The sequence below is a fragment of the Elephantulus edwardii genome, unplaced genomic scaffold (genome assembly GCF_000299155.1).
Source record: "Elephantulus edwardii isolate Elephantulus edwardi_28Jun2011 unplaced genomic scaffold, EleEdw1.0 scaffold00126, whole genome shotgun sequence".
Taxonomy (NCBI): domain Eukaryota; kingdom Metazoa; phylum Chordata; class Mammalia; order Macroscelidea; family Macroscelididae; genus Elephantulus; species Elephantulus edwardii.
Genome location: NW_006399876.1, coordinates 5,846,169 through 5,873,628, shown reverse-complemented (window position 1 = coordinate 5,873,628; position 27,460 = coordinate 5,846,169).

Sequence of the window (27,460 nt, the reverse complement as noted above, 5' to 3'; positions counted from 1 at the left end):
CATCCATCCATCCATCCATCCATCCATTTATCCTTCCTTCCTTCCTTCCCTCCACCCATCCACCCATGCTTCTATCCACCCATCCTTCCTTCCTTCCATCCATCCATTCACTCATCCAACTAAGCATCCACATCCATGTATGTGTTTGTCCATACAAACATTCATCTATCCACCACCTACTTTTTTGTTCATTTATCCATCCATCCATCCATCCATCCATCCATCCATCCATCCATCCACCCATCCATCCAGATTCGTCCATCCATCCATCCATCCATCCATCCAGATTCATCCATCCATCCATCCATCCATCCAGATTCATCCATCCGTCCATCCATCCATCCATCCAGATTATCCATCCGTCCATCCATCCATCCATCCATCCATCCATCCATCCATATTCATCAATCCGTCCATCCATCCATCCATCCATCCATCCACCCATCCATCCATATTCATCCATCCATCCATCCATCCATCCATCCATCCATCCATCCATCCAGATTCATCCATCCATCCATCCATCCATCCATCCATCCATCCATATTCATCCATCCGTCCATCCATCCATCCATCCATCCATCCAGATTCTGTTTCTCCTTTTCCTCTTTCCTCTCTTAGAATTCTATGTCAGGTGTTCTAGTCACTGGAGAGACGGAAGAGACTTGGTCTCTGTGTTCCAGGAGCTCACCACTGAGTTGGGAAACCAGACACTGAACAAATTCTCACACAAATATTCTCTCAGGTCTGTGAGGAACACCAGAAGGACACATGCTTCCTGCATGTACGTGTCTGGAGCATCTCTTGATCTGGTGGTCGAGGTACGTGTCTACAAAGAAGTGACTTTAAAATGGAGCCACATGACCTGGCCAAGGAAGGAGAGAAGAGCAATCTGAACAGGAGAAACAGGAAGTACAGAGCCTTTGAAGAAGGAAGACGTGGTGAAGATCAGACAGAAAGCCGGTGTGTGGGGGTGGGAGGGTGTGAAAAGACCAGGGGTCCAGCATGAGGCCGAGGGGTCAGGGGCATGATCCCCTTGAAGCTGATATGCTCAGGGTCAGTTATCAGCCCCAGGGGCCCGGGTTCAAAGCAACCCACTCACCTTCTGTTTTGCAATGTTTGCTTTCTCAAAAGGTTAGTTGGAAAGTGGCTCTCAAGGTCAAGATGGGCACTTAGATGCCCAAGCAGTTTTATTCTGGCCGGTCAGCTGAGGGAGCACGTGGGCCTAAAATTAGGCAAGTGTGTGTTCTGACAGCGAGCCCACACGCTCGGGCTCCCGCGGGCAGCCGTGTACGGCCTTCCCCTGTCTGTTAATGGTACAATCTGTCCAGACCTTTGGAACATTCCTCAGCTTTTATTTAATGTAGGAAGAATCATTTCTGGAATTAGCATATAAATTGGCAAAAGTCAGCAGCTCTTGCAAAAAAAAGAAAAAGCTCCCCCCCCCCGCCCCCGGATGTCAGGGCAGGGTGGCTTGGGAGGCCAGGGAGGATGAAATGGTCATACAGTCCCCATCACCCCCTTTTAAAGGGTTTTAAGTCTGAGTTCCTCGCAGATATGCACCTTGGGAAAGTCAGAATGCCTTCCTGTGCGGCCACTGGGAAGGGGGCCTTGACCAATGAAGGGAAGGGTGGGCGGCGGAAGGCGTGGGAGTCGTTTCTAGGTAGGCGCCTTGTTGAGGGGAATTTTCCCACGGGGCTGAATCCCCACCGCTCTGCTTTCTAGAACAAGGTTACTGAAAGGAGAAACCAAGACATGCCCCCCCCCCCCGCCACTTGTCATGTCTAGTCTGGACAGGGGCAGAGATTTTACACATTTTATGGCCCTATTTGTCCGAGGTCCTTTGGATAGGGGTGACCGGTTGATTATTAACTGTTTGCTATGGGTGGCATTCCAAATTCTGGTCCAAGATAGCTCAGTCCAGCGTGCTGATTCCACTGACCCATTGGGCCATGGCTGCGCTAGTCGTCCTACCTTGGGTGGGGCAAATTCCCCCGATGCCAGGACCCCTGCCTGGCTCCAGCCCTCCCCGGCTCCCCTGGACTCTGGCATGAATGCCCAATTGCCCTCTGGGCAACTGGACCACCGGAGAACCCTCTAGCCTAGTGGGTTCCTCTAGTCTGTGGACACACTTTCAAGAAGCTGTGAAGGATCCTGCTCTTGTGACTCTTACTCCTGCGTGACCTTTGGCGATAGGACCAGGGCTCTCTGTGTCCTTGACAGCTGTGAGGACCGAGGCATCCTGCTGGAGTGCCCGGCCACGTGCCTGGGACACGGCTCTGTCTCCGTCTGAGCCCAGAGCTTTCAATGTTCTCTGTTACAAATAGGTTCTGCCTGTGGGCAGCTTTTCAGAGAGTTGAATGTCTTCTAAACTGGCTCCCTGAACCCCAGAGTTGGGCAGTGGGCGTGGTAGGTGCCCAGTCATCTACAGTGGGAGCTGGGGTGTCAACCCTCAACCAGGTGGATTGGCCAAGGGGCCGTAACAAAGTACTTGAGCAGACTGACCTCAGGGTTGGCGGAGACTGAGAAAGATGGGTTCAATAATGTACACTGCCTTAAAACAGATGAGGGAGAGAACTGTTGAAAAGGGGTATGTGATTAGGTATTTTTGTCATGACAGGAGTCCAGAGTGAAGGCTGCACAGTGGAGTGGACCTGGGGGAGGGTTTGTAAAACAATGAAAGAATTTTTCTTTTACTTTTCAAAGAGAAGAGCGAACTGGAGGAGAGGGGTGGGCAGGGAGAAAAGTGCAACAGTGAATGACTGGAAATCCAAAATCTCTGTAAATGTTCATTAAAATTAATAATAATAAAACAAAAACAACCCAAAGGGCTTGAGCAAATCTGAGATCATGAGAGTGGCATATGACAGGGCAGGCTTCAGATCTGTGGTTTGTAGCGTCACTACAAGTCACAGGCGACTCGGTGGCACCTCCCAGCAGTGAGTCAAATCACACTCGGCAAAGCCTACTTTCCAGCATGTTCCCCGTCAAGGATCAAGGGAGAGGTTGTCGTCAGACATCCTGGGACCCCTCAACCCATCACAGGGGCCGTGCACCCTCCGCACATCAGCCTTTGTCCAGCTCTGGTCGTCCCTGGCCTGCTCAGCCCCCTGGTCCCAGCCCACATCTGTGTGCGGATCTGGAGTGCAATGTGGGTCTCTGAGCTGGGGACAGACCCCAGGATTGGGGGGTCAGCACACTGAGACCCAGCCCCAGGCCCACGTTGCTTTATCACACTCATGGCACAGAGCTCCTGGATGTAGCATCTGGTACACCCTGACTGGGGCAGCCTTCTGTCCAGTAGGGCGACAGTGTGGCGTCTGGCCTCACCGGCTGAATGGCCAAAGCTCCTTGTCTGTAGACTCAGGCCACACCACAGGCCAGCCCGGTGCCCAGCCTGGACCCCGGCCTGCGCCTTGTCAGGAACCCTGGTGGTCGTGATGACCCTCGATGGGCCCCATGGAGTTTTCAGTGGCTGCTTCTCCACAAGCCGACAGCCAGGCCTCTCTTCTGAGGGGCCTCTAGGTCAGCAGTGAAATTCATCAGTCATTTGTATACCGCCTTTGGGGCTCCTTGGGGTGCAGAGTAAGTGGGATCTGAGGTTGTAGGGGCTCAATGGGGAGGGGTCACTCTAGGCTGCCTGCTCCAGGAAGCCCCTGTCGGTGGGGACAGCGTGGGGTTAAGAGGTCAGCCCGGGGCTGGGTGGGGTGGAAGTGGCAGGAGAAGAAAGGGTCTTCAGGACAGTGGCTTCTCAAGAGGGAGGATGTCCTCTGCACAAGGTCAGGAAAAGGCGGTCACAGCCGGGTTCCAGCCTCTGGGCTGCCTCATCTCTGGGCCTCAGCCAGGCACACACCACTGTCACCCACTTCTGGCCACGTGTGTCCTCAGCAACGTCTGTGCCTTCTGCCCTCCCAGAACATGCTGGCCCTTGTACTGAAGCCACTTTAATTGGAAACTTGGGGACCCTCGCCGAGAATTGGTGCCGAGACTCCAAACGAGCATTCTTGATCCCTGGTGGCTCAGTGATGGACAAATCTGACTGCTGACCAAAGGGCTGGTTGGAACCCAACAGCCGCTCCTGGGGAGATGGGGTACTCTGCGTCGGGGAAGGTGCTATTGGCCCCATGGGGCAGGCCTACCCTGTGCGACAGGGTCCCCAGGAGTCCGAATCAGCACCACTGCAGGGGGCTGTGTCTCCTGGATTGGCTTGCTCCCCCAACTTCAATAAAGAGAAAATGTTGTGCGCCGTCATGCTTGAATCCACTCATCACTGACCCTGCAGTGAATTTTCAGAGGCAGTTAATCTCACAGGAGGTTGACCAACCTCTCACGTTCAGAGCAGCTGGTGGATTTGAACTACGTGCCTTCAGAATTGCAGCATAGCTCCTTACCGTTAGGCCACCAGTGAGGTAACATTTCTCCCCTAAAAGTCACGAGGACAGGCTACCCCGAGGCCATGCACGGGGCTGTGGATGGACACTTCTTCTGTGACCAGTCTGCTCCCATGAAGTGGACCAAATGGGACTGGGAGGAGCCTCGTCTGGTCTCTGTTTGTCTGAACTGAAGGGCAGCGCGGCCGCTGACCAGGCCAAGGTCACGAAGCTGCAATCCGAGAAAACAGGGCCATGGCGTCTGTCCGGCGTGTGCTGGGATCGGCTCTACAGCCTCCGCCCCGACCCTGATGTCCTTACTGACGCCATCTCTGTGTGGCGTCACCCGACTCCTGGCGACTTCTGCAGCCAGCGTGGCCTTGTCCCACACTGTCCCCCCTGCCCTGGGATCCCGTCACCAGGAGTGGATCCCAACTCACAGGGCCTGCAGGCCGGGCGGAGAGGGCCCATGGGGTCCCCACGCTCGTGAACCCTGACGGAGGCAGACCACCCCGTCTCTGTGCAGTGGCTCAGGGCTCCAACCCCCTGACTTCTTGGTTAACAGCAGAGTGCTTTAACTCCAGAGCCACCAGGCATTTCTATACTCAGTAAGCTTTTTTATTTTTAATTTTTTTAAAAAAATTTTCATTCATTCATTGTTGCACTTTTTTCTCTGCCCACCCCTCCCGCCCAGGTCACTCTTCTCTTTGAAAAGTAAAAGAAAAATTCTTTCATTGTTATACAATCCCTCCTCCCAAGTCCACTCCATTGTGCAGCCTTCGTTCTGGACTCCTGTCATGACCAATAATACCTAATCCTATATCCCTTTTAAACAGTTCCCTCCCAAATGTGTTTCAATGCAGTATACATCAGTTATCCCATCTTTCTCAGTCTCCCCCCACCCCGATGTCAGTCCCGTTTTACAATAGTGGCACTATGCAGTATCTGTCCTTTTTGTGACTGAGATATTTCACTCTGCATAATGTTCTCCAGGGTCACCCATTTTGCATATTTCCATAACTTCCTTGTTTTTCAATGCAGCGTAGTATTCCATTGTGTGAATATACCACAGCTTCTGGTGCTTGTGGCCTAAAGGTAAGAAGCTGTCCTGCAATCCCAAAGGCACGCAGTTCAAATCCACCAGCTGCTCCTGAATGGGAGATCTTCCGTGTGATCTCCAGCCTCTGAAAACCTGCTGCAGAGTCAGCTGTGGGTCGGTTCTGACCCGATGGCACACAGAGCAGCAAAGGACAGGCAGCACAGTTCACCAGCTCACCCTTTTATCTGACACCATGACTTAGCGATGTCAATTCCGTGGGCATTGCTTCTCCGAAGCCAATCTCCAGGCCTTTCTTCCTAGTGTGTCTTGGTCGGAAGTTCTGTTGACAGATGGGTGGTGACTGCATGTGATGGGCACATGCTGGGGACTGAACACGAGTCTCCCGTGTGGGAGGTATTCTCCTCATTACTAACAAAGCCATCAGTCGCTGAGGTGGTTCCAACTCTACCACAACCCTGCAGGACGGACTAGAACTGCCCCAAGGTGCTCCCGAGACCATCCTGACTGAGGCCGACTGCCTCGTCTCCCCTTCACGGGAGCTGGCTTTCCACAGCTCACTTTGCAGTTAGTGGCCGAGCACTTATCAATGAGCCACCAGGCTACTTCAAGGCAGAATCTCAGTCACTTAGAGGATGAACAAGGGTGCCTTGAATATACCCATTCTGTGCACGGGCAAACTGAAGCTCAGCCACCTTGCCCAAGGTCAGCTGTGAGGACGTTGGGCCTAGGAGGTGCGGTTCCACTATTGCCCAGGGTAACCTCCCCACCAGAGAGGGACCAAGAAGGCCCCCATGGTTTCCAGGGCCCTGCGGGAGGCCAGAGGGGGTGGGGCCCTGTGGAGGGGACCCTGAACTTCTCGAGACCCTTAGCCAGCTGCCCGCAGCCAGGGTCCTGGGAAGAATTCTGCCAAGAGAGAGGTTTTTCCCCTTCAAGGAATAGAGCACACGCATTCCTCCGAATCAGAGGTGTGTCGGGGGAGGGAGGGCAGGGCCCTTGACCGCGGCCGCCCGCAGCCAGGCACATGACAGCCCCAAAAGCCGCTGGCACTGACCCTGGCTGGGCGTTTGCAGTGGGTGGCGGTGCCAGGCTGGCAGGTGGCCTTTCACCAGCTTGGCACCTCTACCATGTGACGTCCGCCTGCCCCGGGGAGGCTAGCCCTCCTGTCCAGCATGCAGGGGAGCCTGGAGGGGGCAGGCAGCACCGGTGTCCGCAGAACCTCTGGGCTGAGGCCCAGGCTCTGAGCCTGCCCACTTGGCGTGCCCAGGAGAGGTCCCACCACAGTCACAAGACAGTAGGCACTGACTTCAACACCGTCCGTCCTTTAAGGAGCACTGGTAGCAGTGGAAGCGTCCCACAGACTACTGCAGCTAGTGGATTCTGCGGGAGCAAGTCCTGGTGACCTGCTCCGACAGAGACCATTGTTGTGACTGTTAGATGCCGTCGGGTCGGGCATGACTCCCAGCTGCCCTGTGAGCAGTCGATCTGAACCTAGTCTTGTGTGGTGCCACCCTCACCGTTTCCGGCACACTTGAGCGCAGGGCTGCAGCCACTGTGCCAGTCTGGCCTACTGAAGGTCTTCCTCTCCTCACTGACCCTCCTTTCCTAGCACAGTGTCCCCTTTCCAAAGAGCGGTCCCTCCTAACAGCACGCCATCCTTACCTTGAGGGAGCACCTGACCGCTCTTCCCCAAGACGTACCTATTTGCTGTTTCAGTTGCCCCTGGGGGAGAGCCAGTAACCTTCGCTAACAACACAACTCAAAGGCATCAATTCTTCCTCTGCGAGTCGCCCAGAAGAGATTAAAGACTTAAAGTCAAACCCCTGCCAGAGCTGTTGCAGACTCCAAGCAGCCTGGGGGACAGAGGGGATCTGCCCCTCAGGGCACCCCTGGATTTATGGGAGTACACTGCCTCCTCTTTCTTCCATGGAGTAGCTGATGACTTTGAACTGCTGGCCTTTTGGTTAGCAGACAATCACTTACTGCTGCCCAGCAGGGCTCCTTTTGTGAGGATGAACGTTATTGGGTTGATTCTGACTCCTGGTAGTCCTACAGGATGGAGAAGAACTCCCCGCCCCCGGGGCTGCTGCCCTGCATTGAACTGTGTCCCCACAAACCACATGTACATCGTGATATAATGTGGGATCTGGGGAATGATCATTGTGAGCTGATGGACTGGACAGCTGTGAAAGGATTTAAGATGCAGCACCCCCAAATTCACCACAGCCCTGATCCCATGTCAGAGGAGCCCATCTCAGTGTAGCCTGTAAAACCTTCGATCTCACAAGAGAGAAAAGGGGGAGGACAGAGGGCCAAGGGAGGAGACCGTAGCACTGACAGGAAGAGTCGCCAGGAGTGGAGTGTGCCCGTCTGGACCCAGGCTGGTGTTCCAGGAAGCTCCACGGCACCACTGGCGGCCAGGCTGCATGGAGATCTCCAGGCAACACCAGGTCTGCAGACGCTAATGGAGGTGAGAACCTTCCTTCAGAACCGACAGCGAGAAAGCCTTCCCCTGGACCTGGAGCCCTGGAAAATCGGGCTGCTAGCCTTGTGCTAAGGAATTGCCCTGCCAACACAAAGGTAGGTTGTTTGAATCTACCAGCTTCTCTGGAGGAGAAAGATGGGCAAACTCCTCTCATGAGATTTACAGCCTCCGAAAACCCACCGAAGGATCAGCTATGGGTTTGTTCTGACTTGACGGTATACAACCACCACCACCTAAATGGAGAGAGAACACAGTTCTCTCTTAAAACCACCCACCTGTGGTGTGTCTGTTAGAGCAGGACCGGGGAAGTCTGACTGTTTACAGGGCGGTGAAGGTGGGTTTGAACAACAGCTGAGGCTGAACCCACTGCATCACCGGGGTGCCTTCCTGTCATTTGCAGCCCAACAACAACACAGCAACCTTCCCCGGGAAGGGCTCCTTACACCCCACGAGGGGCCTTCTCAGGGTCTGAGAAAGAAGTGCTTTTGCAGCCCCATTTCACAGAGAGACAGACTAAGGTTCCAGGAAGCCAGCAATACTCACTGCAGTCCTTTCCCAGATGCCTCCCACCCGTCCTTGTGCACCCTGGGTCTTGTGACCACACGTGCACCGTGGTTACCTTAGTGGTTATGGAATCAAGTCACAGGAGAAGGGGTGAATCCTACAAAGAAACTGCAATTACAATAAACCACTAGTTGCCACCCTGACTTTGTTTGGGTTCCCTGGGGAGCAAACACAGCAAGACCCATGGTCACTGTCCTAGGGTGCAGTTGAGTTGGGGCTCATAGGGAGCCCCAGTGACAGACTGGAACTTCTCTGTGGGCCTTTCCCTGGTCAGTGACAGGAGGAAGCCCCTTGATGGGATGGACGGGCGTAGGGGCTGCGATAGTGGACTCACGCGCCGCAGAGTTTTGAGCTGTTGAAGGCAGACTCGGGATGAGGCAGAATGTATTTGATGGCACCTTGGAAAGCGGGAGGGTCAACGGAGGAGAGGAAGACCCTCAGATGGGCTGACACTGACCGCAGCAGTGGGCTCGAGTGGGTCAGAGATGATGAGGACGGCGCAGGAGAGGACGGGGCTCGGGTCTGCGGTTCACGGGGTGGCTGTGAGTCATGCTGCCTTGACGGCACCTATCAACCCCACTTGTCCTGGTGCTGATCACCTGCCCGTTCTCCCGGGGAGACACAGGTAGAGTCAGACCAGCCACCTTTCAGCGGTAGTCTTAGGCACTGTGCCACTAGGGCTCCTTCCTCTCCAGACACAAATGTATCTCTAGCACCTCTCTGTGTAAAGGGAAGACTGATTTGGGAGCAAAGCCTTTGAATCGTGGTGCTGGAGAAGAGCACCAGATATCTAGACTTCCAAACCAACCTACAAACCTGTCTCGAAGCAAGTGAAGCTCGGGAGCTCCTTAGAGGCAAGGACGGTGACGCTCTATCTCACATACTCTGGGTGTGTTGTCAGGAGGGCTAGCTTTTGTGAGAAGATTCCATGCTGAGAAAGGTAACTCTTGGGAGCCATTGAGTCGACCAGGGCTCACAGTGACTGTGAACTCACAGTGACCGTGAACCACAGAGCTCAACCTTGTCCTTCCCCATACTCCCCTCACAATCGCTGCCAAGTTCAAGCCCACCCACCCACTGTGGTCACTGGGCCAGTCCACCGCTATGAGGGTCTTCCTCGCTTTTGCTGACACTGTACCTTTCCCAACACCATGTCTCTATCCAAGAACTGGTTCCTCTTGGAAATACGGCCAAAAGTAAGGGACCTGAAATGGCACCATTTTTGCCTCTACTTCCTAGGGAAGGGTAGAAGGGTCAGCGAAAGAGAGGAGGACCCTCAAGACACAATGACGATGACAACGGCCGTGAGTGTGGCTGAGATCATGAGGATGGCGCCGGACGGACAGGTTCCTACTTGTGTTCATAGAGTTGCTAGGAGCTGGAGTTGATTTGATGGAATTTCACAACAGACAGCATCTGTCTATCCCTCTATCCTTTTATCCATCCATCCATCTCTCTCTCTCTTTCTCCCCCTCCCCTCTCCTCTCTTTTTCTTCTCTCTCTCTTCCTCCTCCCTCCCCTCCCTTCTTTTCTTTCTCTCCCTCTCTTTTTTCTCTCTCTCCTCTTTCTCTCTCTCTTCTCTTCTCTTCTCTTCTCTTCTCTTCTCTTCTCTTCTCTTCTCTTCTCTTCTCTTCTCTTCTCTTCTCTCTCTTTCTCCTCTCTCTCCTCTCTCCCTCTTTCTCCTCTCTCTCTCTCCTCTCTTCTCTCTCTCTCCCCTCTCTCCTTCTCCTCTCTCTCTCTTTTCTCTCTCTCCTCTCTCTCTGTCTCTCTTCTCTCTCTCTCTCTTTCCTCTCTCTCTCTTCCTCCTCTCTATCTCTTCTTCTTCTTTCTCTCTGTCTCTCTCGTTAATTCAGGCATTAGCTCAGACAGATCTGAGACTGACAGGTCTAAAAGCTGTAGGTCAGGTAGAAGGTGGAGATTTCTGCAGGCTTTGCCCCGAGACTGTAGGTTAGATGATGAGAAAAGAGCTGAGACGAGACAGAAATCAGTTCTCTGGACGTTCCGGAGACCAAAGCTCTGTGAACGCCCCCTGAAGGCTCTGAGGAGGGTCCTTCCTGCCTCTTCCACCTCCTGCTGGTTCTCCTCAGGTCCTCTGGCTCCTGGACTTGTGGGTGGACCAATCCTGTCTGTGTCCCTTTGCGTTCCCCCTCTGTCCCCTCTGCATCGCGTACATGGACACAGTAGTTATATTTCTAGTCCACTTCAACTTGAGATCTCTCGTCTTGAGTGCCTTCACTTGATCACATCTGCAAGGACTTTATTTTTCTGAATAAGGTAAATTCTTAGTGCCCAGGAATCGGCACGTGGACTTGTTTTTTGGGGATTGTCATTTGCTTACAATGGTAGAAGGCACAGAATTGCTTAGATTTTCATTTTTTTCTTGAAAACAACCAGGGGACCTTTGGACACAGGATGCTTGGTGGCTGCTGAACAGCAGAGGTGCGTGTCCTCAGGGGGGTGGCATTCACCAATTTGTACCTGCCTCACCCCTGCCCATGTCCGGGACCCCCTAACTCTCCCACTTCGCAGTCAGGCAAACAGAGGTGAAAAGGCAGATGGAGCCGTCCTGCCTCAGACCCCACAGGTGTCCAGCGTAGTCTGGGTCCAGCATGCAGAGTCCATCTCCCAGTTTTGGGCCGGGTCAGAGGCTGGACTTTTCTTGCAGAGGACAAAGCTTTGCCACCTTTATTTCCAGGCTACGTCTTCGGGAAGATGCAGGCAGAGCACTTCTTGGAGGCAAAGATGGTGAAGCTTCGTCTTTCACACCTGGGACGTGGAGCGAGGTGAGGCTGCTCCTTGGAAACAGGCATCATGCTTGGGAAGGTGGAGGGTCAGCGAAGGAGAGGAAGGTCCCTACCGAGATGGACTGACACAGTGACTGCAGCACTGGGCTATAGTACTCAGAAATGTTGAGGCTGGTCCAGGAGAGGGCGGGGTTCAGCTCACTTGTTCACAGGGTCACTGTGAGTCGTGGTCGACTCAGTGGCACCGGACAACAAAACCCTCTACCCACAAGGGGAGCTGGTGACAAGCTAGTGACAGCTGGACACAGATGCAGCGCTGCCCGGGGCAAACAATCCCTTGACATCTATCCTTTGGGTCTGAAGTTCTTCCGTGACAGTGGCCACCCCTGCCGGGCATGTTCACAGACAGCTTTGCCCCCCAAGGTCAAGTGAGGGAACGCGAAGATGTTTCGGACACCGAAGAGCAGAAGGAGGAAGTTGTTATTATTGGTAATAATAATAAATACCCACGGCCCAAGCTGGATTAAGAAGCGCTGCCTCTGCCGGTTCGAACCCATCAGCAGCTCTGAGAAAGGACAGTCTCTTGCCCGAGGTTTACATTTCCTGAAGCCCCCGGGAGGGCGAGCTCTGAGTGGGTTCTGACTCGACACCACGGAGTCTGTGAGTGTGCGCGCTGACACAGTCGTTAAGCACCCAAGTGCTGTTCCACAGGGCGGTGGCTCGAAGCCATCTCTGCATGAGAACAACGTGGCAGTCTGCTTCAGAAAGGCTCTCGGAAACCCGATGGGGCAGTTCTACGGGGTCTCGAGGACTTGGACCTAACTCAGTGACGATGGTTTGGCCTGGAAGCATCGGAAGCATCAGTAGATGGTCTGGATAGATGCTCTGCACCCTTGGGTTTTCGTGCGCCTGTGCGAATCTGGAACCCGAGCCGGCTGCAGGGAGAGTAGAGACTCAGGCCGTCTTCACCTGGGGGTTCGGGTGACGTCACCCACACTGACTGGCACGTTGACTCCAGCTCCCCGTGACCCCACGTGTCAAAGCGAAACTGTCTCCACAGAGTTTTGGGAAGCAATTGACAAGTCTGTCTTCCAAACTCCGTCCGCATACACCCAAACCACCACCCTTGAACTCAGCAGCTGAACATAATCATTTTAACAGCAGGGACTCTGAGGGTGACACTGGGGTTGGTCAAAGAATGACATAAGCTGAGGGTGCCTGGGCTGCCCAGAGGCTGGACTGGCGGTGGCAAGCGTGCAGGACATGCCTGGGACAGTGGGTGCTGGTCACTGTGAACAGCTGTATGCAGGACAGAGTGTGCATCCAGCCTGGGAGACCCCAGAGGGGCTGGTGATAAGCTACTTGGGCTAGGGCTAGGGTTAGGATTAGGGTTCGGGTTCAGGTTAGGGTTAGGGTTAGGGTTAGGGCAAGGTTTAGGCCTTGTGGGGTGAAGTGGACTGAGGCCTCTATCAGAGTGACCTCACCTCAAGGTGTCCAGTGAAGAGACATTTCTTGGCCAGGTGGCTGGTCGCTTGTGTTTAGGGGAGGACTGTAGGTAGACAAGGTTAGAGCAATTCCAATACTGGGAATATACCCCAAAGAGACCATAACTGCCACCCAAGCAGATATATGCACACCCGTGTTTATTGTGGCTTTGCTCACAGTAGAAAAGAGTTAGAAACAACGTAAGTGCCCATCAACAAATGAATGGATAGGGAAGCTGTGGTATATTCACATAATGGAATACTACGCTGCATTGAAAAACAAGGAACTGATGCAATATTATTCAAAATGGGTGAGGCTGGAGGACATTATGCTGAGTGAAGTATTTCAGTCACAAAAGGACAAATACTACATGGTGCCACTGTTGTAAAATGGGACTGATATCAGGGTTGGGTGGAGACTGAGAAAGATGGGTTCAATAATGTATACTGTATTAAAACAGATAAGGGAGAAAACTGTTTAAAAGGGATATGTGATCAGGTATTATTGTCATGACAGGAGTCCAGAATGAAGGCTGCATAGTGGAGTGGACCTGGGGAGAGGGATTGTATACAATGAAAGAATTTTTCTTTTACTTTTCAAAGAGAAGAGTGAACTGGGGAGGAGAGGTAGGCAGAGAGAAAAGTGCTACAATGAATGAATGAATGGAAATCCAAAATGTCTGTAAATTTTCATTAACAATAATAACAATAAATAAAAAAATATAAAACCCCCCTCTATTTCCCAGCATCCCTTGCAACTAGACAAGTGTACCAGCTGGCATTCACTGCACAGTGAAGACCCCAAAGGCTCTGTACCTGTAAACAACAGCAGTTACTCTTCTCCCCCTTCTGCAGCTGAGCAGCCTCTGATAAGGGCTGGCTTAGGGAGGCTCGCAGTTCCAGTGTGGCCTCACTCACATGCCCAAGGCCTCAGCAAAGTGCGTGGGCTGCAGGAGGGCTACTGCCTCTGTCACCGAGGCCTCTCGTCCTGCCAAGTCCAGCCTCGGCTGGGTCGAATGGAGGCACAGGGTCTCCAGCCACAAGAGGGTAAACCCCAGTGCCCTGGCACTTTTTGAAGCTCTGCTTACATCACCTTTGCTGTTGTTCCGCCGGCCAAATCAAGGACAGTGCAAATACCAAAGTCAGATTGCCAGGCACACAGGGCTATGCCTACAAAAAGTCGTGAACAAATTTGGGCTTCTTCCTGCCACTGTCTCCTCTGGGTATGTGGCTCTGACCCGGCTGGTGAGATCTAAGCAAAGCAGGTCTTCCGGATGCCTCCTCCTTTCTCTCTTCCTCCATCCTGCTTCTTGGATTAGGGGTGTGATGACTGGAGCCCTTGCAACCATGTTAGATCCTGAGGGTGAACCTACCCCCTTAGGGGGATTGAGAATTGGTAGACTGGAAGGAGAATGAGACCCTGCCAACTTCTTCTTTTTTAAAAAAATTATTATTAAATTTTATTCGTTTTAATGAACATTTACCATGCCAACTTCTTAGAGCCTCGGGCTGCCTGCTGTGGATTGCGACATGATGGAGAAGTAAGTTATATGTGGCCAAATCTAATCTTGAGACATTTGGCAAAGGCTCCTATCTCTTAGAACATGAGTATTTGAGTAGAGTCTTAACTCCCTGTGGGTAAGGTAGGGTTGAACTTGAAGTAAACAAAGAGTGAGCAGCTCGGGGGCCTGGTGAAACGAGCCCTGTGCTACTTGCAGTGACCCTGCAGAGTCCAGGGGAGCATAACACCGAAACTCACAGCCCGGGCAAAGCGTGGGCATGCGGACCGGTGGGGGCAGTGCTCAGCACTCGTCTCATCGTCCTGTCCTCATGTCAGCCCTGTGCGGTAGATGCTCCGTGATTCCATTCTGCAGACGAACACCTGAGGGGACGAGCAATGGGCATTAGACCTGACACGCAGCCGGGCGCCAGGTGCACGTTCTCAGAGTAAGGACTCAGACACGGACGTCAGCTCTAAAGGTTCCGAGGTCGCAGGAACCAACCTTCTGGAGGTAGGGACCTCCTGGAGCTTAAGCCGTTTAACCAACCATTCATTTACCTACTCATCTACCCATTCATTGACTCACGTGCTTTTTAATTTCTTCACCCATCTACTCATCCATCCACCCATACACTCAGACATCCATTCACCATTTACCTACCCTTCTACCCATCCATCCATCCATCCATCCATCCATCCATCCATCCATCCATCGAGCCACTCACTTATCCATCCATCCATTTACCCATCTATCTACTTACCTTCCTAACCATGCACACATCCATCCACCCACCCACCCATACACCACCCAACTCTTCCATCTATCTACTTGCCTCCCTTCCCATCCACTCACCTCGCCATCCATCCACCCACCCCCATCCCCAACCCATATGATCACCTATCCATGTGTCCACCCACTTACCCTCCTATCCACATATCCATCATCCATGCATCCATCCACTCATCCATCTACCCATCAATCCACTCATCCTTCTATCCGTCCGTCCAATCACTCATCTACCCACCCATCTATTCATCCATCCACCCGTTCAACTATCCACTTACCCTCATATCCATCCATCCATCTATCCAAACACCCAACTCATCCATCCACCCACTTACCCTCCTATCCAAATATCCATCATCCCACCCACTCATCCTTCTATCCATCCGTCCAACCACTCATCTATTCATCCATCCACCCGCTCATCTATCCACTTACCCTCATACCCATGCATCCATCCACCCATCCATCCAAACACTCCACCCATCCATCCATCCATCCACCCATCCATCCACTTACCATATGCCCACTCATCCATCCATCCATCCACCATAACTTATATAACTTCTATCCATTCATAACTTCTCTATCCATTTCTTCACTTACCACCCGTCAATCTAACCATTCATCCACCCACACACTCACTCGTTCCTTCACCTACCCATCATCCACCCCGTCATTCATTTGTTGTTGTTGACTGTCTTTGAGTCAAGCCCGACTCAGTAACCCTATGAACAAAAGGCATGAAGCCCCTCTACAACTATCGACTTTATAAAACTTCATAGAGTTTCTGAGGCATGTTGTTTAGGAAGTGGATGCCACTCCTGCTCTTTACCCCTAATTCACCCCCTCATTTAGTCACCCACATATCCATCCACTCATTTGTCCAAGTACTTTCTCTATAGTTACTCCTCAAACACGTTCTGAATGTCCCAACCTACTAGGGAAACGGAGGGGAGCAGAGCAGACCAAGTGTCTGCCTTTGGGCTTGCCTTCTCCTGTCACCAAAGCCCATACAGAGCTCTCAGAGCAGAGTAGGGCTGGGAGAGGGCAGCCAGATGGGAGGTCTGGGAGAGGGTCTGCTGAGGGAACAGGGTGCCCAAGTCAAAGGTCAAACCTTTGCTTTCCCGTTGTCACCGTGAGCCCTTCAATCTTGAACAAGGGTCCTCTGTACAATTGACCTCGGCTTCCTCATCTCCAGAATCGGGCTGCGCACCAGGTCACGGAGGTGGGATGCCGACGTGGCTCCCCCTGTTCAGAGCATCAGTGGGGTCCACACCCTGTGAGTACACAGCTGTCCTATCAGGCCTCTAGGGGTCCTCAAGCTGGGACTGATGGCCATCTAGCTGGGGTAGGGCACCAGGCAGTGGTTTGCTCACAGCCCCACCCTCTGTCCAGGGACTGGCGAGAGCCCAGGCAGCCAGCTGGGCAAGGAAGGCTGGGGCCAAGCCACAACAAGCCGGAGCAGAGGTCAGGTCCACGAGGTGGCCACGAGTGCGGCTCAGAGTCCAGCCGATGTTTGTGATCCCCTCTGCTGCAGTCACAGTCAGGCGGCCACTCGCTCCTGTCCACTGGTCCCCGGCGTGCTGGGGGTGGGGGAGCGCCAGGGAAGCCCTGGGTGCCCTTTGAGGCGGGCACAGCCTGGGCCACTGGCTTCCTTCTTATGGCTGCATTCTGGATTCCTGACGGTCATAGGGGCCATGCTTTAAGAGATGGTGGTAGGCATCCTGGCAGGAATAGTCCGGGAGTTGGGGGGAAGGTGGTTCACCTCACCTGTCTCTTGAAGGAACGTTGCCCGAGGGGCAGCAATGGAGGTATTTGCTATTAAAATGAGCTTCATGGAGGTTGTGTGTGGCTGGTTCAGCGTGGTAGGAAAACATGTGGTCTGGGGATCTGAGCATCTTCACCTCACCTGTCCTCCAGGTGCCTGTGGGCCACAGGGCCTGCATGACCCAACTGAGTGCTGGGGATACAGACACTCATAGTTTAGATCAAGGCTCACTGTGTGCGCGCACGTGTATTCATATACATCATGCTCACATGTGCCCATACACGTGTCTAAGTGTGTATGTGTTCATATACGCTTCTGCACACACACATTTGAATTCAAATGGGCGTGCCTGTGTGTCTGTGCTGCATGTATTCACACTTATCCACACATGTATGTAGGTGTGCATGTGCTCACATATGCTTCTTTGTGTACACACTTGTATTCGAATGGGCGTGCCTGTGTGTTTCTGTGCTGCATGCATTCCCACACACATCTGTAAGGGTGATTACAGTCACATCTGTGCACACGTGAGTGTGTCCTGATGCATGCGAGTACATACCTAATCACACACGTGTGTGTGAGTGTTTGAGCACATGTGTATTTAAATGATAATACGCATGTGATGTTGGCATTTGTGGCTGCAGTGCTAATCCACGACCACCAATCGAGCATCCACTGTGGACCAGGTGCCCATCAGCTCTCCCTCGAAGCCCACGGAGTGGTCATCCTGCACCTTTACCCAGGAGGAAATGGGGCTGCGGGCAGCGAGGGCCTCACAGTCACTGAATCCAGTCTTTGGGGCGCTGAGTCTGCAAATGTTCCCCCTCACTGTTCCCGTTTGGGAAGTGGACCCTCATCTTAGCTGCTCCCTCCCCTTTCCAGACCACAGGGTCCCTCACCAGAGCCCTCCCTGGCCTTTCTCTTGCTGCTGCGTGCGCAGGAGGAAGTAGGCTGGGGCTCGGTCCACGTCGTCAGAGCCGCTCGCTGCCATCCTCACTCCCAGCCAGGCCGCAGAGCTGACCTCAGAGGGGCTGAGCCTGAGGCACTGCCTCTATGTGGCTCCTTGGCTTCTACCAGTCAGACGTGTGTCGCTAACATGGAGTGAGTGAGGGCAGCTGGGTCTCACGTCCAGACCCAGTGCCCAGCACGCGGCAGATGCTTTTATTGCTGTCTCATTCGATCCACACGGGAGCTTCAGAGGGTCAGAATGATTGCCCCATTTTCCAGGTGGAGAGGCAGAGGCTCAGATCAGGTTAGTGCCTTGCCACACAGCGCATGGCCGGTTGTGGGCAGGACCGGGTCTTGAACCAGCTTCCTCTGACCCCGTGCCTCACACGCATTGCCTGGCTATGGCACAGTGTCTGAGCCACCAAGCCTCTTGAGCGGTGACACCGCCCCTTGGTGTTCAAAGGTCAGCGTACACGGGAGCCAGGCCCTGCCCGGGCAGTGTTGGCAGCGGACAGCTCGGTGAGGGGAGTCCGGCGCCTGGCTCCATCCCCGAGTGACCTTGGGCGAGTGACGTGCCCTCAGTGCTGGCGGCACCCTGCCCTGCGGCGCTGCCAGGCTGGGCCCTGGTGTTGACGTCCATGCGCTCCTGTTTGCCCAGGCTCCCGCGTGGAGGCCGGCTCGCTGCGGGCTCCCTGGGTGACTCACCGCTCGGCTATGTGTCCTGCAAACATTCCGGCCCACGCCCTGCAACAGCTTCTGTGTGGGTGGTGACGGCACCCTGAGCTTATCCAGCCTCAGCTCAGGGGCGTGGGGTCCCTGAAAGTGCCCCACCTACACCTGTCCTCTCCCCGTGACCCCACGCTCCTTCACCAGGATCCTCAGTGGGGCTCAGGGCAGCTGGGCAGACATGGCCTTTGTACAAGATTCTCATTGATCTTGTCCTGTTCACCCAGCCATGGCGGGGGAGGGACTGTGGGGGAAAACCCGGCTTCATGTTTCCTCCGTCCCCACTGGCTGGGTGATCCTCAGTGGGAACACGGGGTGGGCATGTCCACTGTCCATGTGTGGATGACCAGCCTTGACCAGCTGTGTGACCTTGATCTTGACAAGCAGCAGAGGAAGCTCTGGTCATTTGTGGGTGGGAATGAGGACAACACTCAGAGCTGGTCACATAACCCCCGCCTGCTGGGCACAGCCGACCAGCATGCCCCAGCACCAGCTCACTGCACAGTGCTGCCATCGACGACATGGCCCTCATGCCACTTCTACACCCCCATCCCCTGTCCCCCGTTTGAGGTCCCTGCCTGGGCCCCGGCTGGGATGGGAGCGTTTACGGTTCAGAGTCTGCAAGTGCCCTCCTCTGCTAGACACCAGTCCCAAGGGGTCTGGGATAGGGGTCCACCTACCGCTGCAACCCAACACTGGATTGAACACCCAGAGCGACTCCAGGAGCCTTAGCTGAAGGAATGCGCCTGTGTACACACACGTGTGTGAAGGAGTGTGTGCAGGTGTGTGCACCACGTGTGTGCATGTGCTGGGTGCAAGCGTGTGTGAGGTCATATGTACCTGGGTGTGCTGCACGTGCTCCTACCCACTTCCCACACAGGCAGGGCCCCCTGAGCCCAGCGCTGTCCCCCCTGAGCCCCATCAGTTCACCCCCCCCAGGCAGGGCCCCCTGAGCTCCATCAGTTCACCCCCCACAGGCAGCACCCCCTGAGCCCAGCGCTGTCCCTCCTGAACCCCATCAGCTCACATGCCCTTTTTTCTTCCCCACCAATCTTCTCTCTCCCCTCCCTTGTTCCACTCCTTTGATCTCCCCTCTTCTCTCACACTTCCTGCACAGAACACCCCAGCAGGGTCTCCAGGGTCTGGACTTCCTGTTGTTGGGGGACCCTAGAAAGGGCGATGGTGGCTGGACACTGCAGGGCAGAGAGGGTCCGAGTGGCTGCACTGAGGAGGATGTGCAGATGGACCTCGGAGCTGCTGCGGGTTCAGCTCCCCACCTCTAAGGCACAGGCTGTAAAGCGAGTCACGGGAACAGCTTGGTTCCTGGTGTGTAAACAGGTTGTTCTCGCGCTGTGTGGTCAGTGAGGGGTGTGACAGCAGGGTGAGCAAGCTTGAGATATTGTGAGAACGGAACAGACGTAAAGTGAGCATGGGCTGTGGGCACCGACAGACCCCCTCAGCTCAGGGTTGCCGTGAGCTTTCCATTTGTACGGGCACCAGGGCGTCTGCAAGCACGGGGTGGGGTGAGCCTTCACCGAGGACCAGCACCCCTCACGCCTCACCTCATACAAGTGCCATCAGACTTGAGCCAGTTGTCTCTGCGGTGACTCACGTCGACCCACGTGTGTCAGAGCAGAGCTGTCCCCACAGTTCTCGGTGGCTGACTCTTTGGATGGTAGATCGCCAGGCCTTTCCTCCAGGGTGTCTCAGGGTGAATTCAGACCCCAGCCTTGCAGATGACAGCTGAGGACTTGGATACTTTGCATTATCTGGGATGTTTGATTCTAAGTCCCTGACAGGCTTGTTCCGTGAAAGAGGGCCACGTTTCTTAGTCTCTCTGTGCCCTAAGAGGAGTCAAAGGACCCCTCTGTCTGGGTGCTCGGGGCATGCGGGACAGCAGTGACCATTTGGGGAGGAGCCAGTGTGTGGCCCACGTGCTGATGTCACTGCACCCTTGCTATCACAGGAAAGGGGTGTGTGGGGGGGCTGTATCCTTTCCCCATACCTATTCAAACTGTATGCTGAGCAAGCCATTTGGAAAGCTGGACTCTGTTGCAGACTGAGGGTAAAATATTTCTTATAATCATTAATAATGAGACAGCCAGCCAGCAATGAGAGAGAACAGAGAGCCTAAAAGACAGGCGGCCAGCAGTTCTTGACTGAAGACCCCTATTCCAGCTTCCCTGTATCTTTATTCAAAATTATCAGGAAATAAATCACAAAGATAATTCAGTGCAAATGAAGCCAAGCTCTTTCTATTAAAACCCATCCTCCTTTCTCAGGAGGGAGGGTCAGTGAATACAATGCAAGAATCTGGTAAACCCTTAAGGATTGCCCTAGTGCCTCAGGGTGAACTCTAGCTTGAACCGAGCCTCCCCCACATCTTGAGATAGCATTCCGTTTATTACAAATACTTAGTATTGACTTCCCATAGGACTCTATGAAGAAGAATGTGGCATCAGGATTGGAGGAAGACTCATCAACGATCTGAGTTATGCAGAAAGTGACGAGGATGCCAGACGCTTGATACCGAGGATCAAGAACTGTAGACTTCGACACCTTTATACCAGTGTCAACTATACATATCTATCACCTTTAGCAAAATTTTCATTATAGAATCATATTCTAACTTGACAGTTGTTTCCTCTCACCTTAAAGCAATCTCAGATCAGTTTTATAATGTTATAGATTACTTTGCATTTTCCAGAATTCTCTATCAACAGAATCACACTCTATGTATTCTTGTGACATTTTTTATTTTGAAATTGATACATATTGTATGGAGCAATAGTTCATTCCTTTTTACTGATGATCTATATGTGATTATTTATGCATATATCACAAAATGTTTCTCTCTATATATCCACAGGGATATTTATGGTTTCCAGTTTGGAATTATTACAAATAGAGAAAATATAAGCATTTGAAAAAAAAGAACTGTAGACTTCAGTACAGATTGCATCTCAACACCTATAAAACAAAAAAATTCTCCCCCATGGGCAACATTCTGATAGGTGGAGAGAAGACTGAAATTGTCAGTGAGTTCATCTTGCTTGGATCGACAATCAACACCCTTGGTACCAGCAGTAAGGAGATCAGGAGATGTATAACATGGGGCAAATCTGCTGTCAGGGACTTCTCCACAGTCTAGAAGAGCAATAATGTCAATCTAAAGACTAAGGAGTGCTTGATCCAAGCCATAGTGTGTCTAACCACCAGCTCTCTACCTGAGAGCTGGGCAATGAATACAGATGGCACAGGAAGCAATGACTTTGAGTTGTTATGTTGAAGAAGAGTACTGAATATCCCATGGATTTCCAAAAGGACAAACGGATATGTCCTGGAGAAAGTGAAACCAGAGTGCTCGTTGGACCTTGGATACAAGAATGGTGAAGCTTTGTTTCACATGTTTTGGGCGTGTGGCTAGGAAGGGCTATTCCTTAGAAGGAAAGGTGGAGGGTCAATAAAAGAGAGGAAGACCTCCAAGGAGATGGATTGGCATCGTGATAGCTGCAATGGAGTCAAGTGTGTCTGAGATGATGAGGGCAGCGCAGGTTAGGACAGGGTTCAAATTCAAGTCAATGGCACTTAACAGTGATCACGCTATTATCACCTTTACAAGGAGCAGCAGGTCTGTGAAGCTCAGGAACCTGGCTGAGCCTCCCTGGGCGCCCCCTTTCAAGACCTGAGACATGGGTGAGCCTCCCTGGGTGCCCCCTTTAGAGGCCTGAGACATGTCCTTTCTCTCCAGACCATCGACCCACTAGAAACATAATGTGACTCACACAGGGACTTTGAAACATCTGTCTGCCATTGGGACTGTTAGGTGCTGTTGCCATGTCCAGCCTGGTGATCAAACCCTTCCCGGTCCTGCTCCGTCCTCACCGTGGTTGCTGTCTGAGCCCATTCTAGCGGCTAATGTGTGAGTCCATCTCATTGAGGGCCTCCCTCTTTCTTGCTGACCTCTTCTTTAGCAATATGACATCTTTCCTTGAGAGGGCAGAACCAGGTTGCTCCTTGGAGGCAAGGATTTTGAAGCTCTGTCTCACGCCCTTGGAGGACATCATGCTTGGGAGGGTGAAGGGGCAGCGCAGGAGAGGAAGACTCCGGATGAGATGGTCTGACTCTGTGACTGGGGCAACGGAGGTGGGTGTGTCAGGGACGGTGAGGCCGGCTCGGGATAGAGCTATTGTACCTGAGACGGCTATGACTTGTCGTTGGCAGAACGTAACAACAGCAGCTTCAGGGACTGGCCTCTCCTGATAGCGTGGTCGAAGTGTGTGAGGTGGACGTTCATCACCATTGCTTCTGAGGTGCACACGGCTGCCCTTCTAAGACTGATATGTTTGGAAGGCTTTCGCAGCCACATTTGAAAAAGTAAAAAATAAACAGTTGAAATGAACGGCAGTAACATTTTATTTAGCCCAATCTGTCAAAAACGTTCTTCTGGCGTGCCACCAGCCTGCTGAGGCAAGGCCCAAAAGACGCACACTGGGCTGGGGTCGAGGTGGCCCTGGCTGGTCACCCTCGTCTCTAAGCTTCTCCAGAGGATTCTGCCGTCCACCCAAGCTGGACATCTCTTCCTGTGCTAGCAGCAAAGGGTACAAGTCAGTGATCCCCCCAAACCAGAGACCAGTGTTTCCTGAGGCTCAGCCACGTGAAGACGGTGCGTCATACAGGTGGCACGTGACAGTGACCTCAGCGTGAAGGCCAAGGGTGCTGTCTTGGTACATCTTTCTGCCCACCACTGCCCACGACCCTCTTCCTGCCATGAGTCTGACCCAGATCCTCTCAGATTGGGGGATCAGACAAGGATGGCCACTGAGAGCCCTGCATGCAGGGGACACAGAGGTGGTCTGTGTCCCTCTCTCGGGGGCCTGTGACCAGTTTTGGAGTCTTTGAGGTTGGAGCTGGTGCCTGTCTGGCTCTACTCAGTCAGCTGGGCCTGGCATCTCCTGATGCGAAGATCTGCTCCCATCACCCTGGCAACCAGCTGAGGAACAGACATGACACATTCTCATTTCACAGATGCGAAGACAGAGGCTCTGTGAGGTGAAGGAGCCTGTCTGCAGGTACAGAGTCAGCAGGTGGCAGAGGTGGGATTTGAAGCCAGCTGACTGGCCCCACGCAGCTACAAGCCACTGAGCTCTGAGTCGCCTCTGACCGCCCGAACCCCTTAAGGCCCAGTTCTGGGCTCGATCTGTCCGTTTGTATTGTGTCTGTCTGTCCCTGGAGAAGGCCATCATTCTCAGGAGAGCAGAGGGTCAGTGAGAACGGAGGAGACCCTCATCCAGATGGATGGACACGGCTCTAACAAGGGGCTCACGGACAGCAGGGACGGTAAGGACGACACGGGGTCGAGCTGTGTTCTGCTCAGTCATGTGAGGGGTCCCTGTGTGTCACAGCTGACTCGAGGGCCCCTGGTAAGCCCTGCAAAGGGGTGACTGAGCCCCCTGGCTCTTGAGGGGCTCAGAGGCCCATTTATGTTTCCTTTCCTGAATGATTTCTCTGGCGAGGTGTGTGGAGCAGGAAACCACATCAACCCCCTGTGCCCAGCCACCTCGTTGCTCAGCCCCTGACGGGCAAGGAGGCTGCCCAGCCGGGCTGGCGCTGGGAACGGCCGCTTGGCATCTTGGCACTTGGGCCTGGCAGCTGCCAGGGACTGGCTGGTTCGGCCACCGGGCTGTGCGGCGGCGTGGGGCAGGCGGGGGATGCTGGGCACACATCCATCACTGCCAGCCCCTCACAGGCCCTGCCAAGTGGTGGAGCAGCCAAGCCCAGGTGCCAGCAGGCTGGGTGAGCGGACTTCGATTTGAAAAATGGAAGTGGAGTCACATTCCTATCAGGAGCCCAGGGTTGGGCAGGCGTCGGCTGCGGAAAGCTTGTTTGCCCAGGGCGGCTGGTGAAGGTGCTCAGGCTGGGACAGATTACAGCAAAGGACTCTGCCCACCAGTGCCCGGGTGGGGCACTGGTACCAGGGAGATCTGGGGGCACAGGGCTGGGTGGCCTGAGCTGCAGACCAGCCCCCCTGTGAGAAGGACTCACGACCACTTGAGGGTCGCACAGGGTTAAGCACCCAGACGTCAGCGGTTTAAAGACACCAGCGGCTCTGAGAGCCAAAGGCCTGGCAAAGTGCTTTGGCGGCGATGCCCTGGGGCCCGGACCCCACGTGGGGCAGTTCTCTGGCATGCGGAGGCACCAGGAGTCAGAACTGGTGCGATGGCAGTGGCTACTGTAGGCCGGGAGTCTGGTCGTACAGTTGCTAACTGGAAGACCAGTGGTTTGAACCCACCTTGAGAAAAATGAGGCAACGTGTGTCTGAGCAGCTCTGGTGCTTGTCAGGTGCTGTCGAGTGGGTTCCACCTCCCAGCGACCCCACGTGCGACAGGACCAGGCGGTGCTGCCCCCACGCCGTCGCTGCATGTGCGTCCACTGCCCTCACGTCCTTGCTGGATGTGCATCCACTGCCCTCACGCCGTCGCTGCATGTGCGTCCACTACTGCAGCTGCTGCATCAGTCCACCTCCCTGAGGTTCTGACTCTTCCTCACTGACCCTCCACCTGGCCAAACACGAGGTCCTCCTCTAAGGACGGGGCCCTCCTCTTAACCTGCCCCAAATACAAGGCAGGAATCTTGTGTTGAAGGTTCCCCAACCCCATGCCTGTGGCCGCCCAGCCAACCGGACAATGAAGACCCTCCTTATCACACCTGTGGGTCCTTATGGGAGGAGACGCATCGCTCCTTGAGGAGGGGCTGGATTCGAACTGCTGACCTCTTGGCCACTATACGCTACACCTCCAGGCTCCTTTGCCATGAAAATGACAGCCCGGGAGGTCTTAAGGGGCAGGTCCACTCTGTCACAGAGGGTCACTGTGAGTCGGAACCACTCCTCAGTCCAGAGCCCAGTGAGCATGGCGGGGCTGCTCTGAGGACCCTGCAAGTAGCCACCTTCCCGGTGACCAGGCCAGCCTGCAGCTCCCGGGCACGTTCCTGCCTCCAGGGGGCGCACTCTGCACGTGCAGCTGAGCTGTGTCCTCGGCCGAATACTGTCCACCACGTGGGTGTTCTGAGTCCCAGGACTGGCTGGTCAGTACTGGAGAATGCAGTGTAAATGCCCCTTCAGCAAACCCAAAAAGGACAGGGGTTTGTGATGCCCTGAACCCCCTTCTGTCTGCAATCCCAGAGTGCCAGGGCTTCCAGACTTGCAAACTGCAGCATTGGTCAGCTCAGGCCCTCCTGGGAGTGAGGGTGGGGGCTGGAGACACCCCTTCTGCCCCCGCTTCCGAGACCCCAGTCCCAGGTATGGAGCCCCAGCCCCCATGGTCCTTGGGGACTCCCGGGCTCTTAGGAGTGATGCTGGACAGTGACCTGGAGTTGTTTGCATCTGGATGGCTGCGTGACCCAAGGACAGAGTCTCTCTTCACACTCACCCCTCTCACTCCTTGGCCCTGGGCTGTGGGAGGGAGAGCAGGGGTCTCAGGCAGCTCAGTCTCCTGGGGTCTCAGCTCCCCCCTAAAAATAGGTCATGGGCATGGAGAACCCTGAGATCACTTTAACAATTCGAGGTGTGGACGCGGGCACTAGGCTTGGTTAGAAGCCCCCTCTCCACCACAACATTTCTGGGTGATGCTGGGTAATTCACCCCAAAAGGCCTCAGTTTGCCCATCTGTGAAACGGGCAGAATTCAGGAAGGTGTGACGAGCAGGAGAGAGAAGCCTGCAGGCCAGTCCCTTGACCTGCTCTCCCTTCACCAGGTCAGCCCTGCTCTCCCACCACCTGTTGCCCCAATGATAAGGATGATAGCTTTACACGAGGGCCTTGAGTATAGGAGTCCAGGGAGTAATAAAGGACGGGTGAGCCCCGCTGCTCACCTCAAGGTCGCAGGTTCAAATCGGCCCAGAGGTACCTAGAAAGAAAGGCCTGGCAATCTGCGCCTGAGCAACATGCCTTTGAGAACCTTGAGGGGTGCTGTGCTCTGACACATGCGGTCCCCACGTTTACTGAGGTTCAGTGAGCACTGCGGGGACATGGCCTCTTCGCAAGCATGTGGCTCAGTGAGTGCTGAGAAGGTGTGTCACTGCAACCACGGCCATAGTCACGACAGCGGATGACTTCACGGCCTGGACATCTCACACCGCTGCTCCACCTGCCTCTGTCCACCCCAGCTCCCACAGCCACTGGTCTCTTCTGTTGCTACACCTGTGTCTCCTCCAGATGTCACAGCAGCAAAGCCATGCAGTCTGCAGCCTTTGGTGACCTAGCCTTGTTATGCAGTAGTGTCGATTGGTTCTGACTGCACCACTGGACGAGACCTGCCCGGTCCAGCACCATCCTCAGCGTCACTGCTACCCTGGAACCCACTGTTGCAACCCCTGGTCAATCCATCTCGTTGAAGACACTCCTTTTGTTCACAGACCCTCTACTCTTACCTGTGCTATTTACTGCCTCTGAAAACCTGCGGGAGGGTCAGCTGGGGGTCACTTCTGACTTGATGGTTCACAGCAACAACAACAACTCTACCCAGTGTGATCTCCTTCCCCCTGGGACTGGCCTCTCCTGATGACATTGGCAAAGCTCGAGAGGTGAGATCAAACCATCCTTGCTTCTGAGGAACATCCCGACAGGACAGATCTATTGCCCTTCTGGTCGTCCAGGGCACAGTCAATATTCTGTGCCAAAATCTCAACTGAAAGATGCTATTTTATCCTCAATCTTCCTTATTCCTTGTCCAACTCTTACATGCATATAAAGTGATGGAAAAACCAGCGTAGCCTGGGTCAGGTGCTTCTTACACTGCACATCCTTGCTCTTTTGTGCTTCAAAGAGGTCCTTGGTCAGATGTTTTCCCAAACCAACATGACATTTGTTTTCTTAACTTCTGCTTTCTGAGTGCTGATGGTGGACCCAGGTAAAAGGAAATTCTTTACAACTTCAATCTTTTCTCCATTCATCATGATGTCTACTGGTCCAATTTGAGGATCCTTGTTTTCTTTATGTTGTCCTGTAATCCATACCGAAGATTGCAG